The sequence below is a fragment of the Grampus griseus genome, assembly GCF_964374135.1.
Source record: "Grampus griseus genome assembly, chromosome: 15".
Taxonomy (NCBI): domain Eukaryota; kingdom Metazoa; phylum Chordata; class Mammalia; order Artiodactyla; family Delphinidae; genus Grampus; species Grampus griseus.
In genome coordinates this window covers 25,465,536-25,486,273 of record NC_139009.1, presented here as the reverse complement: position 1 = coordinate 25,486,273, position 20,738 = coordinate 25,465,536, and the positions used below count along the sequence as shown (strand labels likewise).

At 38.7% G+C, this 20,738-nt stretch overlaps 1 protein-coding gene across 1 annotated transcript in view; it reads right to left on the bottom strand.

The window, feature by feature from the left end:
- Positions 1–20,738, bottom strand: part of TTC27 (tetratricopeptide repeat domain 27) — a 173,112-nt gene that overhangs the window by 136,184 nt on the left and 16,190 nt on the right. The window lies entirely within an intron of this gene.

Genomic DNA, 20,738 nt, shown 5'->3' with positions numbered 1-20,738 from the left:
GAGCCATGGCCTCGGAACCTGCATGCCCGGAGCCTGTGCTCCGCAACGGGAGAGGCCACGAACTAGGTCTGCCACGCAGAAGAGGTCAAAAAGGAAAATGGCAGTGGGCAAAGGGGAAAACATTTATCCCAAGAATTCATCACCATAAGCTAGCTTTCACACAGATTTGTAGACAATATTCAGTCAAAAAAAAAAAAAAAAACAACCCCACAAAAACAAATAGGGCTTCCCTGGTGGCGCAGTGGTTGAGAATCTGCCTGCTAATGCAGGGGACACGGGTTCGAGCCCTGGTCTGGGAGGATCCCACACGCCACGGAGCAACTAGGCCCGTGAGCCACAACTACTGAGCCTGCGCATCTGGAGCTTGTGATCCGCAACAAGAAAGGCCGCGACAGTGAGAGGCCCACGCACCGCGATGAAGAGTGGCCCCCACTTGCCACAGCTAGAGAAAGCGCTCGCATAGAAACGAAGACCCAACACAGCAAAAATAAATAAATTAATTAATACCCTCCTACCCCCAACAGCTAAAAAAAAAAAAAAAAAATGATTAAAAGAACAGGATTTGGTTTTCAGCTTTAAAAAAAAAAAAAAAATTAAGGAAATAAAGTCCCAAACAGCAATATGTGTGTGTATACGTGTGTATATACATAAAATATATTTTATGTTTCATATATATATATATATATATATATATATAAAATATTTTGTGTAACGTGAAGGAAGGGAGAATACCAAAGAGCAAAAAGAAAACTAGAAGAATAAACCAAAAATTAATAAAACTAATAAAGGGAAAAAGAGAGAATAGGGTAGAAGGAAAACACAGATAGATGAGAAACTTCTCTGAAGAGACCTTAACTTGACCTTGACTCTTCTCTGAAGAGTTCTGATTCTGGAATCACATAATTATTTTATATATTCAAAAAATCAAAAATAAAAACATCAATCCCTAAAAATTGAAAACAAATGGAAAAATATAACTCTAATTATATAACAAGTTGGTGACAAGGGAAAGAATTATTGCAAATGTCTTTAAAATGCTTTGCCTTAGAGCATAGTATACATCCTTAAGGTAACATATTCTAGGGGCAAAGAGAGTTGCAAAGAAATCTTGAGCCTTATTCAGTGGTCTTATTGTTAGTAGGAATGCTGGCATTGTTTTGAAACTTTTTATATATACAACAAAGCAAGTAAGTAATTATGTTTATGTTGTTAGGAACAAGATTTTCAGTTTAAGAGAAGAAGGATATAAATATGAAATCAAAGATATTGATACACTGCAAGGTTAAATTTTTTTATATCATATTATTTCTTTACTACTATCATACTGTTGAAATTACTATAGTTTTAGAGTAACTTTTATATCTAAGGGAAAGTCTGCATCGTTATTTTTCTCTTTAAAAATCCTCTTGATTATTCTTACATACTTTTTCTTCCAAAATCAATTTGCATATTCTCTCTTCAAAATGTAATTGCACTTACTGTAATTGCACAATTAGCATCTTTACAATACTGATCATCCTATTCAAGAAAACAGTATGTCTTTAACATTTTTAGTAAAGTTATACAATTGACTTCATTTTGGTTTTGGACATTTTAAGAAATTCCTAGGTTAAATCTTTTTTTCACCTTTTTATTGAAATAAAATTGACATATAACATGATATTAATTTCAGGTATAAAACATAATGATTCAATATATGTATATACTGCAAAATGATCACCACAGTAAGTCTAGTTAACATCCATCACCACATACAGTTACAAGTTTTTTTTCTTGTGATAAGAACTTTTAAGACCTACTCTCTCAGCAACTTTCGATACAGAATTATTAACTATAGTCACTATGCTGTACATGCAAGGTTAAATTTTTCAAAAGCTTTATTTAGATAATTCACATACGTACAAGCCCAACAACCTGAAGTGTGAAACTCAATGGCTTTTAGTATATTCCAAGAAATCTGCAACCATCACAAGTCAACTCTAAAACATTTTTATCACCTCAAAAATAAATCCTGAACCCTTTAGCTATCACTCTCCTCCGCCCACCCCTCCCATAGCCCTAAATACAACTAATCTACTTTCTGACTCTAAATCTGCCTATTCTGGACATTTCATATAAATGAAATCATATACTATGTAGTCTTTCATAACTGGCTTCTATAACTTAGTATGATGTTTTCAAGGTTCACTTGTGTTGTAGTATGTATCAGCACTTCATTTGTTTATGGCTAAATAATACTACAATGGAATCCACTGTATGGATATACAATATTTTGTTTATCCATATATCACTTGATGAACACTTCCATCTTTTAGTTATTACAAATAATGCTGCTATAAACATTCATATACAAGGTTTTGTATGGACCTACGTTTTCATTTCTCTTGGGTATATACCTAGGAGTTGAACTGCTGGATCAGATGGTGATTCTGTACTTAACTGTTTAAGAAACTGCCAAACTGTCTTCCAAAATGGCTGTACCATTTTACATTTCCACCAGCAGTGTTCCAATTTTTCCACGTCCTCAACAATACTTGTTATTATCTCACTTTTTTTATTATAGCCAGTCGTGGGAGTGTGAACTTACATCTCACCATGGTCTTGATTCTCACTGCCCTAATGGCTAATGATATCGAACTTTTTTTTTTTTTTTTTTTTTTTTTGCGGTACGCAGGCCTCTCACTGTTGTGGCCTCTCCCGTTGCGGAGCACAGGCTCCGGACACGCAGGCTCAGCGGCCATGGCTCACAGGCCCAGCCGCTCCACGGCATGTGAGATCTTCCAGGACCGGGGCACGAACCCACGTCCCCTGCATCGGCAGGCGGACTCTCAACCACTGCGCCACCAGGGAAGCTCGATATCGAACATTCTTTCACGTACTTATGTCTTCTCTAGATAAACATCTGCTTAGATCCTTTGCCCATTTTTAATTGGGTCTTTTTTTTTTATAATTGGGTTGTCAGAGTTCTTTACATATTCCAGATACAAGTCCCTTGTGATATATATGATTTGCAAATATATTCTCCCATTCTATGGCTTGTCTTTTCACTTTCTTGATAGTGTCCTTTGAAACCCAAAAGTTTTTTAAATTTTGATGAAGTCCAACGTATCTATTTTTTTTCTTTTGTTGCTCATGCTTTTCGTGTCATATTTAAGAATCTGTTGCCAAATCTAAGGTCATAAAGATTTACCCCTATATTTTCTCCTAAGAGTCCTATAGTTTTAGCCCTTAAATTTAGGTCTCTAATCCACTTAAATTTAACTTTTGTAGACAGTATAAGGTAAGGGTCCAATTTCATTCTTTTGCATGTGGTTACCCACTTGTCCCAGTTGAAAAGACTACTTTTTCCCCATTGAAACATTTTATATGTAAAGTAAAACAAGTAATTACATTAATATTGTTAGAAACAAGATCTCCAGTTTAAGAAAAAGATATAAATACCATTATAAACACTTTGTAAGGTTAAATTTTAATTGGAGCTCTTTGGTCAGGGTCAGGGACTTAACAGGCATGTCTTCTGGGGCCTGGTCTGAATGGGGATTCAACCAGCGTGTTTGCCAAAAACAAAGTCTCAACAAGGGCCTCAGCTGGGTGCTTGCCCTAAGTTTGAGACATGACTTATGCGTTCCTAAAACCAGGACTGGTGACTTGACCAAAGACTCAGCCAGCATGTTTGCAAGGTCCAGGGCTCACCCGGAGAGTCTGCTGGGGCTGGGGATCAGTCAGAGACTAGAGCAATATGTTTGCGGGGCTGGGGTCTCAACTGGCATGCTCAACAGGGCCAGGGACTTAACCAACATTCAACAGAGCCAGGTCAAGGATTAAGCTGTGTGTTACCCAAGGTCAGAGCCAAGGGAGCAGCCTGCACAGTAGAGGTATGGCTGGGAAGACTGTACAAGTACTCATATTGAGGTTAATGGGAGCCTGGTTTTTCACTGTCAAAGAAAAGAGTTAGAAATTTGGAAGAGAGAAGACTAAAATAAGCCCTGTGATATTGGATTGGAATTGGAGATTATGTAAATTTGTGGTTTTTAATACAAAGATAAATATAGAAATAGATACAGATGTGTACATGTACTTATATATACATATACACATACTTTCCAGCTATGTCTGTTGAAAGGCTTTAAAAGGAACCAGAGCTCCTTGGAGAAATTACTGATTCCAGGGCCAGAGCAAATAAGGCTAAAGCATCTTCTTATGTCAGAAAATAAAGAAGTGCCCAAAGATATGTTGAAAGGGCACAGAAGCCAATTTCAACAAGCTCCAACTGGCCAAATCTGGGACAATTTGAGCATCAAAACAATTATAGTAACAATTATAATCTACTGAATAAATTAGGAATCTGTGACCACATACCAGTATCAATATATAAATGCATAAATGCAAAGTTTAGTGAGGAATAGGAGACTTACATGGTCTCTAAGTACATCACCATAAAACAGCAATTAATTATAAAGAGTAACAGCCAAAAACTGGAAGCAATCCAAATTTCCATCAACAGATGAAAGGATAAACAAACTGCGGTATTCCCATACAATGGAACACTACTCAAAAATTAAAACGAATGACCTACCGGGTGAATCAAAATAATTATGCTGAGTCAAAGAAGCCAGGCCACAAAAAAAAAAAGAAAATAAGAGTACAGACTGTATGAATCAACTTTTATAAAATTCAACAAAATGCAAACTGATATATAGCTATAGAAAGCAGATGAGTGGTGGCCTGAAGAGGCTGAAGGAGAGATCAAGAAGAGTGAGAGGACAGGGCTCCCGAGAAGCACAAGGAAGCTTTTGGGAGCAAAGTATTTGTTCATTATCTCAATCGTGGTGATCGTTTCATGGGTGTAAACATATGTCCAAACTTTACAAATTATACATTTTAAGTATGTCAGGTGTATTGCATGTCAATTTTATCTCAATAAAGCTGTTTCAAAAATTTAAAAATATAAAGAGAAAATGGATAATTCTGTAGTGAAGAAGACTGACAAATACCACCTTAGTCGAGTGACCAAAGTTAGTATCACCAGTAATGGAACCAACTGAAATCGTGCACCATCTGATAGGATGCAATGACAGTAACACAGCATGATTTCTGTGACAGACCTAGACTGAAAGAGACTAAAGGGATATGACAACTAAATGTAACACTTGATTCTGGACTGGGTCATTTCGCTTTTTAGGACATTTTAGGGACAACTGGCAAATCCTGAATGGCAGTAATTAAATATTTGTATTGTATCGATGTTAATTTCCTAATATTGATTGTTGTATTGTGGTTGTATACGAAAATGCCTTCATAGAAAAACACCCTAAACTATGGAGGAGTGATAGGCCATCAATTCAGCAACTTATTCTTAAATGGTTTCAGAGGGGAAAAAAAAGTTCTTTGTACTATACTTGCAACTTTTCTAGAGGTTTATGTTTCAAGAAAATTTTTTTAAGTCCAAAATATTAGCAACTAATAAAGAAAAATAATTAAGAACATATCTGGCCTTTCCTACATAAACCAAATTTTAGGGTTTTCACAGAGCCCTGGTTGATGAGGATGAGTTCTTTACAAAAGAATTCTAGATACGTACTTAAGATTAATATAGACAGATTGCACTTTCAGAGCCAAATGTAGCCTGGGTTGCCTCAGTAACATGCCAACCAAATGGAAACTTCATAAGATCCTCAATAGGTGGATGGAGGGTATCCATCGTAAGTCATGAAAACCAGGGAGGCACACACAGCCATAGGAAAGTGACAGCCAATTTCAACTCATTTCTTAAAAAAAACAAACAAAAATCTTCTTCTCCCCAACTTCCATACTTTCCAAGCTTGTTTCCTACATTGCCCTCTCTGATTTTTCTTCCATCCCACAATTCTAATCAATATCTACTGAAATATTATATATGCTTACAATTGTGCTATATCCTACAGCACAGTTTAAGCCCTACTCTCTGCAAAAAAGAAGATGGGGGAAGAAGCACTAGGAAGAGAAGACACATAATCATTATTCAACACACAGTTAATTTGATTTGAAATTGGGTATAAATTGACCATAAATACCAAAGGGGGGGAAATTCATAAAGCTGGGATAGTTGAACAAACCTCGTCAGAAGGGCTGGGCCTTAAAAGATGGGTAGAATTTGGCTATAACTCCACCTCTAGACTGTAAGGGTCACAGCAGTGTCTTATTCACTGCTGTTTAAGTCTAGCACTTGTCATAGTTGGTGTCTAATAAATATTCTAGGAGTGAACAAATATTTAAAAACCCTTTGACGGCTGTCACCAACAAGATAGAAATCCAATTTCCTATCCATCTAGCTCCTGTCAACCTGTTTCAACCTCATAACCTGACACACAACTCCTAACATCGCTCCAACCATTCCAAACTACTGGAATCCCCAAATGCACAAAGATGTTTCAAGTCTATGTGCCTCTCTTTGTACATATTATGTCATTTCCAACTTCACCTAATAAATTCTTACTCATTCTTCAAGAATCAGTTCAAGCATTAGCCACTTTGTAAAGCCTTCTCTGGTCTCTCAAGTTTAGACTAATCATATCCTTTCATTCATTCCTTCCTTTTTCTTTTTTAATTGAAATGTAGTTGATGTACAATATTTTGTCATTTTCAAGTGTACTACATAGGGATTTCACATTTGTATACATTATGAATGTATATGATCACCACCGTAAGACTAATAACCATCTGTCCCCATACAAAGTTATTACAATATTACTGACCCATTTCTTATGCTGTATATTAAGTCTCCAAGGCTTATTTATTTTATAAATAGAGGTTTGTACCTCTTAATCCCCCTTACCTATTTTGCCCCTCCCACCTTTCTCCCCTCTGGCAACCACTGTATCTATGAGTTGGTTTTCATTGTTGTGTTTCTTTGTTTTGTGTTTTGGATTCCACATATAAGTAAGATCACACAATTTTTGTCTTTCTCTGACTTACTTCACTTAGCATGATACCCTCAAGGTTCATCCATGTTGTCACAAATAGCAAGGTTTCTTTCTTTTTTTTTTTTTTTTTTAATGGCTGCCATCCCCTCCTCTTTTCTTCTACTTGTGAAGCAGGAGGGAAGGGGGCAGGGCACAACCACTGAAAGAATGACATAGCCCGAGGGCATAACATGAACTGATTAGAACCAAGGAGACCTTCAAGATGGAGGAAGGGTAAGACGTGGAGATCACCTTCTTCCACACAAATACATCAGAAATACATCTACATGTGGAACAGCTCCTACAGAACACCTACTGAATGCTGGCAGAAGACCTCAGACTTCCCAAAAGGCAAGAAACTCCCCACATCCCTGGGTAGAGCAAAAGAAAAAAGAATAAACAGAGACAAAAGGATAGGGATGGGACCTGCACCAGTGGGAGGGAGCTGTGAAGGAGGAACAGTTTCCACACACTAGGAAGCCCCTTTGTGGGCGGAGACTGTGGGTGGCGGAGTGGGGAAGCTTCGGAGCCACAGAGGAGAGCGCAGCAACAGGGGTGCAGAGGGCAAAGCTGAGAGATTCCCGCACAGAGGATCGATGCCGACCAGCACTCACCAGCCCGAGAGGCTTGTCTGCTCACCCGCCAGGGCGGGCGGGGCTAGGAGCTGAGTCTCGGGCTTCAGAAGTCAGATCCCAGGGAGAGGACTGGGGTTGGTTGCATGAACACAGCCTGAAGGGTGCTAGTGCGCCAAAGCTAGCCAGAAGGGAGTCTGGGGAAAAGTCTGGACCTGCCTAAGAGGCAAGAGACTTTTTCCTGCCTCTCTGTTTCCTGGTGCGTGAGGAGAGGGGATTCAGGGCGCCGCCTAAACAAGCTCCAGAGACAGGCGCGTGGACCCCAGAGATGTGCATGAAACACAAAGGCTGCTGCTGCTGCCACCAAGAAGCCTGTGTGCGAGCACAGGTCACTATCCACACCTCCCCTCCCGGGAACCAGTGCAGCCCGCCACTGCCGGGGTCCCATGATCCAGGAACAACTTCCCCAGGAGAATGCACAGCACGCCTCGGGCTGTTGCAACATCATGCTGCCTCTGCTGTTGCAGGCTCAACCCGCATCCTGTACCCTCCCTCCCCCCGGCCTGAGTGAGCCAGAGCCCCCGAATCAGCTGCTCCTTTAACCCCGTCCTGCCTGAGCGGGGAACGGGTGCCTAAACGTGACCTACAGGCAGAGGAAGGGCCAAATCTAAAGCTGAACCCCAGGAGCTGTGTGAAAAAAGAAGAGAAACAGGTTATCTATCCCAGCACCCTCAGGAGCAGTGGATTAAATCTCAACAATCAACTTGATGTACCCTGCATCTGTGGAATACCTGAATAGACAACAAATCATCCCAAAATGAGGAGGTGGACTTTGGGAACAACGATATATATATTTTTTTCCTTTTTCTCTTTTTGTGAGTGTGTATGTGTACACTTCTGTGTGTGACTTTTTCTGTATAGCTTTGCTTTTACCATTTGTCCAGGGTTCTCTCTGTCTGTTTTGGTTTATTTTAGTATAGCTTTTAGCACTTGTTATCATTGGTTGATTTTTTTTTGGTTTGGTTGCTCTCTTCCTTCTTTATTACATTTTAATATTTTAATTTTTAATAATTATTTTTTATTTTAATAACTTTACTGTATTTTTTTTCTTTCTTTTTTTCTCCCTTTTATTCTGAGCCATGTGGATGACAGGGTCTTAGTGCTCCAACCGGGTGTCAGGTCCATGCCTCTGAGGTGGGAGAGCCGAGTTCAGGACACTGGTCCACCAGAGAGCTCCCAGCTCCATGTAATATCAAACAGCAAAAATCTCCCGGAGATCTCCATGTCAATGCCAACACCCAGCTCCACTCAACAACCAGCAAGCTACAGTGTTGGACACCCTATGCCAAACAACTAGCAACACAGGAACACAAGCCCAACCACTAGCAGAGAGGCTCCCTAAAATCATAATAAGGTCACAGACAACCCAGCGGACACACCAACGGACATGGTCCTGCCCACCAAAAAGACAAGATCCAGCCTCATCCACCAGAACACAGGCACAAGTCCCCTCCACCAGGAAGCCCTACACAACCCACTGAACCAACCTTAGCCACTGGGGACAGACACCAAAAACAACGGGAACTACAAACCCGCATCTTGTGAAAAGGAGACCCCAAACACAGTAAGTTAAGCAAAATGAGAAGACAGAGAAACACACAGCAGATAAAGGAGCAAGGTAAAAACCCACCAGACCAAATAAATGAAGAGGAAATAGGCAGTCTACCTGAAAAAGAATTCAGAGTAATGATAGTAAAGATCATCTAAAATCTTGGAAACAGAATGAAGAAAATACAGAAACGTTTAACAATGACCTAGAAGAACTAAAGCGCAAACAAACAATGATGAACAGCACAATCAATGAAATTAAAAATTCTCTAGAAGGAATCAACAGCAGAATAACTGAGGCAGAAAAACGGGTAAGTGACCTGGAAGATAAAATAGTGGAAATAACAACTGCAGAGCAGAATAAAGAAAAAAGAATGAAAAGAATTGAGGACAGTCTCAGAGACCTCTGGGACAACATTAAACGCACTAACATTCGAATTATAGGGGTCCCAGAAGAAGAAGAGAAAAAGAAGGGACCGAGAAAATATTTGAAGAGATTATAGTTGAAAACTTCCCTAATATGGGAAAGGAAATAGTTGATCAAGTCCAGGAAGCACAGAGAGTCCCATACAGGATTAATCCAAGGAGAAACACGCCAAGGCACATATTAATCAAACTATCAAAAATTAAATACAAACAAAAAATATTAAAAAGCAGCAAGGGAAAAACAGCACAAGGGAATCCCCATAAGGTTAATAGCTGATCTTTCAGCAGAAACTCTGCAAGCCAGAAGGGAGTGGCAGGACATATTTAAAGTGATGAAAGGGAAGAAACTACAACCAAGATTACTCTACCCAGCAAGGATCTCATTCAGATTCGACGGACAAAATTGAAACCTTTACAGACAAGCAAAAGCTAAGAGAATTCAGCACCACCAAACCAGCTTTACAACAAATGCTAAAGGAACTTCTCTAGGCAGGACACACAAGAGAAGGAAAAGACCTACGATAACAAACCCCAAACAATTAAGAATACAGTAATAGGAACATACATATCGAAAATTACCTAAAATGTAAATGGATTAAATGCACCAACCAAAAGGCACAGACTGGCTGAATGGATACAAAAACAAGACCGCATATATGCTGTCTACAAGAGACCAACGTCAGACCTAGGGACACATACAGACTGAAAGTGAGGGGATGGAAAAAGATATTCCATGCAAATGGAAATCAAAAGAAAGCTGGAGTAGCAATTCTCATATCAGACAAAATACACTTTAAAATAAAGATTATTACAAGAGACAAAGAAGGACACTACATAATGATCAAGAGATCAATCCAAGAAGAAGATATAACAATTGTAAATATTTATGCACCCAACAGAGGAGACCCGCAACACATAAGGCAAATGCTAACAGCCATAGAAGGGGAAACTGACAGTAACACAATCATAGTAGGGGACTTTAACACCCCACTTTCACCAATGGACATATCATCCAAAATGAAAATAAATAAGGAAACACAAGCTTTCAATGATACATTAAACAAGATGGACTTCACTGATATTTATAAGACGTTCCATCCAAAAACAACAGAATACACTTTCTTCTCAAGTGCGCGTGGAACATTCTCCAGGGCAGATCATATCTTGAGTCACAAATAACGCCTTGGTATATTTAAGAAAACTGAAATCATATCAAGTATCTTTTCCAACCACAAAAAAGAGACTAGATATCAATTACAGGAAAAAATCTGTAGAAACTACAAACACATGGAGGCTAAACAATACACTACTTAACAACCAAGAGATCACTGAAGAAATCAAAGAGGAAATCAAAAAATACCTAGAAACAATTTACAATGAAAACACAATGACCCAAAACCTATGGGATGCAGCAAAAGCAGTTCTAAGAGGGAAGTTTAGAGCACTACAGTCCCACCTCAAGAAACAAGAAACACCTCAAATAAACAATCTAAGCTTACACCTACAGCAATTAGAGAAATAAGAACAAAAAACCCCAGAGTTAGCAGAAGGAAAGAAATCAAAAGATCAGACCAGAAATAAATGAAAAAGAAATGAAGAAAACAATAGCAAGATCAAAAAAATTAAAAGTTGCTTCTTTGAGAAGATAAACAAAATTGATAAAGCACTGGCCAGACTCATCAAGAAAAAAAGGGAGAAGACTCAAATAAGAAGAATTAGAAATGAAAAAGGAGAAGTAACAACTGACACTGCAGAAATACAAAGGATCATGAGAGATTGCTACAAGCAATTATATGCCAATAAAATGGACAACCTGGAAGAAATGGACAGGGCCTTAGAAAAGCACAACCTTCTGAGACTGAACAAGGAAGAAATAGAAAATATAAACAGACCAATCACAAGCACTGAAATTGAGACTGTGATTAAAAATCTTCCAACAAACGTAAGCCCAGGACCAGCTGGCTTCACAGGTGAATTCTATCAAACACTTAGAGAAGAGCTAACACCTATCCTTCTCAAACTCTTCCAAAATATAGCAGAGGGAGGAACACTCCCAAACTCATTCTACGAGACCACCATCCCCGATGCCAAAACCAGACAAAGATGTAACAAAGAAAGAAAACTACAGGCCAATATCACTGATGACCACAGATGCAAAAATCCTTAACAAAATACTAGCAAACAGGGCTTCCACAGTGGCGCAGTGGTTCAGAGTCTGCCTACTGATGCAGGGGACACAGGTTCATACCCTGGTAAGGACGGATCCCACATGCCGCGGAGCAGCTGGGCCCGAGCCATGGCCGCTGAGCCTGTGCATCCGGAGCCTGTGCTCCGCGGCAGGAGAGGCCGCAGCAGTGGGAGGCCCACATACTGCAAAAAAAAAATAATAATGATACTAGCAAACAGAATCCAGCAGCACATTAAAAGGATCATACAACATGATCAAGTGGGGCTTATCCCACGAATGCAAGGATTCTTCAATATATGCAAATCAATCAATGTGATACACCATATTAACAAACTGAAGGATAAAACCATATGATCATCTCAATAGACGCAGAAAAAGCTTTTGACAAAATTCAACACCCATTTATGATAAAAACCCTCCAGAAAGTAGGCCTAGAGGGAACTTAACTCAACATAATAAAGGCCATTTATGACAAACCCACAGCCAACATCATCCTCAACTGTGAAAAACTGAAACCATTTCCACTCAGATCAGGAACAAGACAAGGTTGCCCACTCTCACCACTATTATTCAACATTGTTTTAGAAGTTTTAGCCACAGCAATCAGAGAAGAAAAAGAAATAAAGTGAATCCAAATCGGAAAACAAGTAAAGCTGCCACTGTCTGCAGACGACATGATAGTATACATAGAGAATCCTAAAGATGCTACCAGAAAACTACTAGAGCTAATCAATGAATTTGGTAAGTAGGATACAAAATTAATGCACAGAAATCTCTTGCATTCCTATACACTAATGATGAAAAATCTGAAAGAGAAATTAAGGAAACACTCCCATTTACCACTGTAACAAGAAGAATAAAACACCTAGGAATAAACCTACCTAAGGAGACAAAAAACCTGTATGCAGAAAACTTTAACACAATGATGAAAGAAATTAAAGATGATAGAAACAGATGGAGAGAAGTACCATGTTCTTGGATTGGAAGAATCAACATTGTGAAAATGAGTATACTACCCAAAGCAATCTAGATTCAATGCAATTCCTATCAAACTACCACTGGCATTTTCCACAGAACTAGAACAAAAAATTGCACAATTTTTATGGAAACACAAAAGACCCCGAATAGCCAAAGCAATCTTCTGAAAGAAAAAAGGAGCTGGAGGCATCAGGCTCCCTGACTTCAGACTATAGTACAAAGCTATGGTAATCAAGACAGTATGGTACAAAAACAGAAATACAGATCAATGCAACAGGAGAGAAAGCCCAGAGATAAACCCATGTACGTATGGTCACCTTATTTTTGATAAAGGAGGCAAGAATACACAATATAGAAAAGACAGCCTCTTCAATAAGTGGTGCTGGGAAAACTGGACAGCTACATGTAAAAGAATGAAATTAGAACACTCGCTAACACCATACACAAAAATAAACTCACAATGGATGAAAACCTAAATGTAAGGACAGTCACTATAAAACTCTTAGAGGAAAGCATAGGCAGAACACTCTGACATAAATCACAGCAAGATCCTTTTTGACCCAGCTCCTAGAGAAATGGAAATAAAAATAAACAAATGGGACCTAATGAAACTTTAAAGGTTTTGCACAGCCAAGGAAATCATAAACAAGACGAAAAGACAACCCTCAGAATGGGAGAAAATATTTGCAAATGAAGCAACTGACAAAGGATTAATCTCCAAAATTTACAAGCAGCGCATGCAGCTCAATATCAAAAGACAAACAACCCAATCGAAAAATGGGCAGAAGACCTACATAGACATTTCTCCAAAGAAGATATACAGATTGCCAACAAACCCATGAAAGAATGCTCAACATCACTAATTATTAGAGAAATGTAAATCAAAACTACAATGAGGTATCACCTCACACCAGTCAGAATGGCCACCATCAAAATACCTACAAACACTAAATGCTGGAGAAGGTGTGGAGAAAAGGAACCCTTTGCACTGTTGGTGGGAATGTAAATTGATACAGCCACTATGGAGAAAGGTGTGGAGGTTCCTTAAATAACTAAAAATAGAACCAGCATATGACCCAGCAATCCCACTACTGGGCATATACCCTGAGAAAACCGTAATTCAAAAAGAGTCATGTACCACAATATTCATTGCAGCTCTATTTACAATAGCCAGGACATGGAAGCAACCTAAGTGTCCATCGACAGATGAATGGATAAAGAAGATGTGGCACATATATACAATGGAATATTACTCAGCCATAAAAAGAAAGGAAATTGAGTTATTTGTAGTGAGGTGGATGGACCTAGAGTCTGTCATACAGAGTGAAGTAAGTCAGAAAGAGAAAAACAAATACCGTATGCTAACACATATATATGGAATCTAAAGAAAACAAAAAATGGTTATGAAGAACCTAGGGGAAGGATGGGAATAAAGACACAGTCCTACTAGGGAATGGACTTGAGGACACAGGGGAGGAGGGGGAAGGGTAAGCTGAGAGAAAGTGAGAGAGTGGCATGGACATATATACACTACCAAATGTAAAACCGATAGCTAGTGGGAAGCAGCCGCATAGCACAGGGAGATCAGCTCGGTGCTTTGTGACCACCTAGAGGGGTGGGATAGGGAGGGTGGGAGGGAGGGAGACGCAAGAGGGAAGAGATATGGGGATATATGTATATGTATAGCTGATTCACTTTGTTATAAAGCAGAAACTAACACACCATTGTAAAGCAATTATACTCCAATAAAGATGTTTTAAAAAAAAAAAAACTGATTAGAACAAAATGGGCCCAAGATGGCGTACAAGTCAACTTCCACTAGACCTTGAGCCTCAGTATATGCTCACTGTAACACATCAGCAACCTAAATGACACACCCACAGGCGCCATGACAGTTCCAAGACAGACCATAAGGATCACAAAGTAGGCAGTGGCCCAATTCCTGGAAATCCCCACCCCTTCCGAAAATAGCTGGAATACTCCTTCCACTCATTAGCCTATGAAATTACCCACCCCTGTAAAAACTCACAACCCCATACCCTGGTACCACTCTCGCCTTCTGAGATGGCCCACACTCTGTCTGTGGAGTGTGTTTCCCTCTAAATAAATCCACTTCTTACCTATCACTTTGTCTCTCACTGAATTCTTTCTGCAATGAGACATCAAGAACCTGAGCTTCATTAAGTCCTGAAACCAAGTGTGTGATCTCAGTTGGAGGTATCACCTGTCCGTTTTGTCCCGGTTCGAGTGCCAGCCACCTGGGTTCGAGTTCCCAATCAGGGTTTTGGCTGGGTTCAAGTCCCGGCTGCGTGGGTTCAAGTCCCAATCTGAGGTGCACGGTTTCACTTGCATTTTATTCCCTAACCCACTGAGTTCACTGATATCCCTAGCAACTACCACAGTGACTGGAACTCAGCAATCATTCCAAAAAAATTTTTTTAATTAAATATCAAGTTGGGCAGGAAACAGAAAGTCAAAAATAAAACTGGGAATGATTAAAGATTTTCCTAATTTAAAAATGACATGATGAAATTGGTATTTAAAAAAAAAATCCAGTACTGCTGTACAGGCAGAAGAAAGGAAGGCCAAGAAGGAGCCTACAAGTCAGGTGCAACCCTTCAGACACAAAGTGATGGTGATAACAGCCTTAAGGAACTGCAAGGCTGGTCACACAGAAAGAAGGATAGACCTACCCTGAAATTCTGTTGCTCAACAGGAGCACCGGCCAATGAAAGTTTCTGTAACGATGTAAATACTCGACAGCTGCACTGTCCAAAATGGTAGCCATTTACCACAGGTGGCTTCTGAGCACTTGAAATGGGGCTAGAGAAACTGAATTCTTTATTTCATTTCTTTTATTTTAATTAGCCACGTGCGGCTAGTGGCTACTGTGTTGGACAGCACGGCTCTAGCTAGCTAGCAAGTGAAAGACTAGCAGGTTTTTTTATTTACTAAAAGGCACTTTGTAGCAATTACAGATCCCAACAATGGAATGAGCTCCTTCTCAAGGTCATCTCAGAAAGCCCAATGAAAAAGGAAATAACATTTTTTTTTTTTTTTTTTTTTTTTGCAGTACGCAGGCCTCTCACTGTTGCAGCCTCTCCCGTTGCAGAGCACAGGCTCCGGACGCGCAGGCTCAGCGGCCATGGCTCACGGGCCCAGCTGCTCTGCGGCATGTGGGATCTTCCTGGACTGGGGCACGAACCCGTGTCCCCTGCATCGGCAGGCGGACTCTCAACCACTGCGCAACCAGGGAAGCCCGGAAATAACATTTTTGGACACAATCTTCCAACAGATCCCAGCATTAGGATGGGTGGGAAGCTGGCCTGCAAAGAATCACATTATTTTACACCTAGTAAGGACTTAAAGACCATTTTTACGCGGAAGAAAACTCTTGGTTTGGAAGTCAGACGAGCTCCCTGAAGCACACAGCATGTCAGTGACAGAACAGAAACTGAAAGTCAGATCTTAAAACTCTAGGTTCTGTTAATTATCTTGATTGTGATAATTTCACAAGTATATACATATGTAAAATATCACCAACTGTACACCTTAAATTTGAGTCTTACTGTAGGTTAATTATACTTCAAAAACATCGCAAAAACAAAAGCACACAAATCCACTGCTACACCTTCCTATAGCAAGTCTTCAGTTCTATCTCATAGAGTTGTTGCAAGGAATAAGGTAGTTAACATATTTAAAGACTTAGAACAGTACTTGGTGTGGAGTAAGAACTACTGAAATGTAAACTGCATTATTATTATTAGATGTTAGAATTCTGCCCTACTGACCAGTTTGGAGAAAAGTAATGGAAAGAAGAGTAAACAGATTTGGAGTCAGAAACTCCAGATCATAGTTCTGGTTCTTGGAGAATCTCTGAGTCTCAATTCTTTGTAAAATGAGTTAGCTGGACAAGATAATCTCTAAAGGGCCTTTCCAAACTAAAGATTTCAGACATGGGCTAGGATAAGAGTTGTAGGAATGGAAAAGAAGGATGGATATGAAACTCTTAGGGATGAACTGATAAGATTTAAGAACTGGCTAGATACGAAGAATGATGGAAAACAATGAGTCAACCGTGAACACAAAGTTTTAAGCTTTGGATAACTCAAGTTTAAATAGAAAGAGGAGCATGTTGACCCAACAGACATATATTTACTATTTTAATAAATCAGTAGGTTCTCCATGGAAATGAATATTCATGACCTTCTGGATCAAAATGTCAACCAGCATATATTTAATATATTTAGAATATATTTAAAATGTATGCTAAAACCAAAATCTCTTCTCATGAGATTATTGAAAGCTATGTTAAAATGAAATCCCTATGGATTCATATGGATAATTATAATTAGATAATTATACTTAGTACATTTAAAGACATCCATCCCAAAGTATCAAATTTATCTTTAAAAATCGATATATTCATCAGTCATCAAGAAACTAATCTCTTGACGAACTCTTTCTATGTGGAAACAATCTAAGCCTAGAGTCACAGAGCTGCCTGTAAATGTTACCGTGGAATCTCGGACAAAGCATTTTAGCCTGTTTTCTCTTAGACATAAGCTCATCTTCAAATACCTAAACCTCAATATTACATCTCATGCACTATACGGAACACGTTTTCAGTATCAGATCCCACAATAAATGATTATGTGCCCTTAAGCAGCCTTCAGAGAATCACGGTTTCATCAGTATGACATCCAAAGAGGATCTCAGAGTGCGCTGAGGATCAGACTTTTCAAGATTCTAACTCACTCCTTTCAGAGATGTGATCAGTCCAGCAAAGTTATGCTGACATTCTGATGGGTTATATTCCACTACATTGTACTGATGCAACATTCCTGGACAAAAATATAAAGATCGCAGTTGCTTATGTTTCATAGACTGAAGCAAAAAAAAAATCTTGCCAACTTTTTGATGATCCTTCAAGGGCAACATTTCAAATATAATATTCTTCTCTGGACACTGAACAATATTTCAGTTATAACTGACTGTTGGGTCAACATTTGGGTTAAATCCCAGAACATTTTTTTAAATAAAACTGTTTATCAAATGTTGCAGTTTAAGACTATGTGCACACTTAGACATAGCCAAAATGGACCAATTTACGAGAAGATAAAATAAAAAAATGTCGTTGATTAGCCTAGAACAGCAACATAAAAAATTCTTAGTTGCAAGGCAAAGCAAATGATATGCTAAAATATACTGCAGGAAAGAACTGAGACCACTTGGGGAATGAGTCACTTAGAGTCATATCTTCCAGATATCTTAGTTAACACTTTCTGTTGAGGACCTAATTTTACCTCTTAGAATTCTCTCTAAGAAGAGGATGGTTCCTATCATTCATATGGTTCCTACCTTTGAAAATGGTACATAAAAAAGGTATTTTTTTTCTTTTCTTAATAATTAAGGGTCATCATTAAGAACATTAGTCACTGAGATGTGGTAAAGATGTAGACATAAATGCAGATTTATATATATTATATGGGATAAAGGGAAGAGATGGAGCTTTCCCTCTGGCAACTGCATCAAACTTGATTTCCTTTACAAAAAGAGAAATAAAAACTCCCAGTGACACCTTGTTTTTTTGTTCATTTACCGATTTTCCATAAAAGTATAATGAAGCATACGAAACTGTATAATATGCTACACAGTATAATGTAATAACCTTTTACAAAATTAAATAGTGGGCTGAATCCTGATGCCATCTTCTTCCAAACGCTTTCACTATCCTCAGGAAAAATCAACTTTTTTCCCCATTAATATCAGTAAAGTTCAACTCATCTCTGACTTTCAAAACTTTACCAGTTTTGTGAGCCCCCACTCCTCTGTTTCCCTTGCACTAAGTTTGTTTATGGAACATATCTCACTTCATTTTAAAAATATGAAATGGCATGAATGCGGGAAGACTTAGTCTATACAGTTTTCATTTTACTAAAAATAGAAAGAGGACAATGACGTCTGCTAAACTGGGCATCAGGTCTTAATTTTCTCCAAGTCCAACTGCATATTTCATTTGCAAGAGAACTCCACACTTAGGCAACACTATAAAGAGAAGATTCAAGATCCCATAGGGTATCTGGATAGGATCAATTTTCTCATAATTTCTATAACATTTCACTTTTTGAAAAACTTCTGTATAGAAGTAAACTCAGATAAAAACTGCTATCAAGATGGAAGACAAATAGAGGGAGTTCTGCAACTTCTCCCCTGAAAAGTGAATGTAGAAAAGGCTCAATAAATGTTAGCTATCACTATTCAACAAATATGCATTAAATATTTATTATTTTCTAGGCATTAAGCAGAAACAAGACAAAAATCAGCCCTCAAGGGCTTCCCTGGTGGCGAAGTGGTTGAGAGTCTGCCTGCCGATGCAGGGGACACGGGTTCGTGCCCTGGTCTGGGAAGATCCCTCATGCCACGGAGCGGCTGGGCCCGTGAGCCATGGCCACTGAGCCTGCGTGTCCGGAGCCTGTGCTCCACAACGGGAGAGGCCACAGCAGTGAGAGGCCCGCGTACCGCAAAAAGAAAAAAAAAAAAAAAAAAAAACTTATTATAAAAAAAAATCAGCCCTCAAGTTGCTCACAACTTACAGAGAGTTGCTTACAGTCTTAACAAAAATATAGATGGTTCAGCAGCCTAAATTTGCTCATAAAAACCTTTTGTAATCCAAAAGCATTAAACCAAAGACTTTTACAGGAAAAAGAAATACTGTTTTTCAGTTCTGTTGCTTCATTGCATCATTGTACATGTAGTGAAATGTCATTGTATAGAAAAGTAAACTGCTTACATTTAATAAAACAATCTGCTAACATGTCAGGTTTAAATCTCATGGCAGAACAAATATTGTTTTATATATACAAAGTTTAAGCTCAGAATAACTTTTTTTACATGTACAAGTCTGATCTAACATACCCTTGCTTGTTCCACACTCTTACATAACATAAAATCCTGAACAAATATAAACTAAGTCCAGGTATATAAATAACAATTATACTGACTGAATAATATTTACCTGACATTCTCATTTTGAATCACATATAGATGTTCATTTTATCTAAGATTAGCATATGTGTATGTATTTCTGTCTTAGAACAAAATTGAGAAACTAGTTTCTAGCTTAGTGGTATGTGTTACCGCACAAACTAATGTCCTCTCTAGTGCATTGTGACCTAGCCTGTTACTATACAGATGCACCTTTAAAGGAACCAGACTCCAGAAAGGTACAGCAGCATCTTGCAATTACACATGCCCACACCCACAAGAGCTGTCTTACGCCTTCACGAATGTGCCGCCTCAATCAAGAGCAGATCACTGCTTCTCCACGCAGAGTGATACTAACCACCACCCCCAACACCGCACCCACATACATAATGACTTCATACTCTTGTGATGTGAGAGGAGTAAGGGCTCTGGAATCAGGCACACTTAATGTCAAATCCCTTCTCTGAAACTCAGAAGTTCATTTCTGAACACAAGTTTACTTGTGTTCTGTATTCCTTCACTACAAGAGAATTTGGTTTTGTTTGGCAACTTTTGTTAGGAATAATTGTTCCAAAATCCCAGGGAAACCAAGGGTCAAGGTACCCAAGATTTTCCCCCTTCCTCAAAATGTTTTCCTAAAAGACACATGAGGCATCTGCAACAAAGGCATTTACAGGGGTGTGTGGTTTATGATCATTTACTTTATTTTATATTTATATCTAGGCACATTTCTATAGGTACATTATGTACTACAATAAAAAACAATAAAACAAAATGCAAAAATGCCTCTCTATCCACTGTCATCCTCAGTAAAATGTATTTTCTACAAAATGTTTAAAAAAAAGAAAACCTGAATCCTTTCTTCATGTACTCAGTAGGATATAGGATAAATAATTTCCTGTTCTGCATGCAATTTGGTACAATTTACTCCAGTTCAAATTAGTTAAAGATTTTTTTAAATAAAGGGAGTTTACATTTGTTTCTAATGAGGTTTCTTACATTAAAGAACCGAGAAAATATTTAAATACCTTTAGGCAG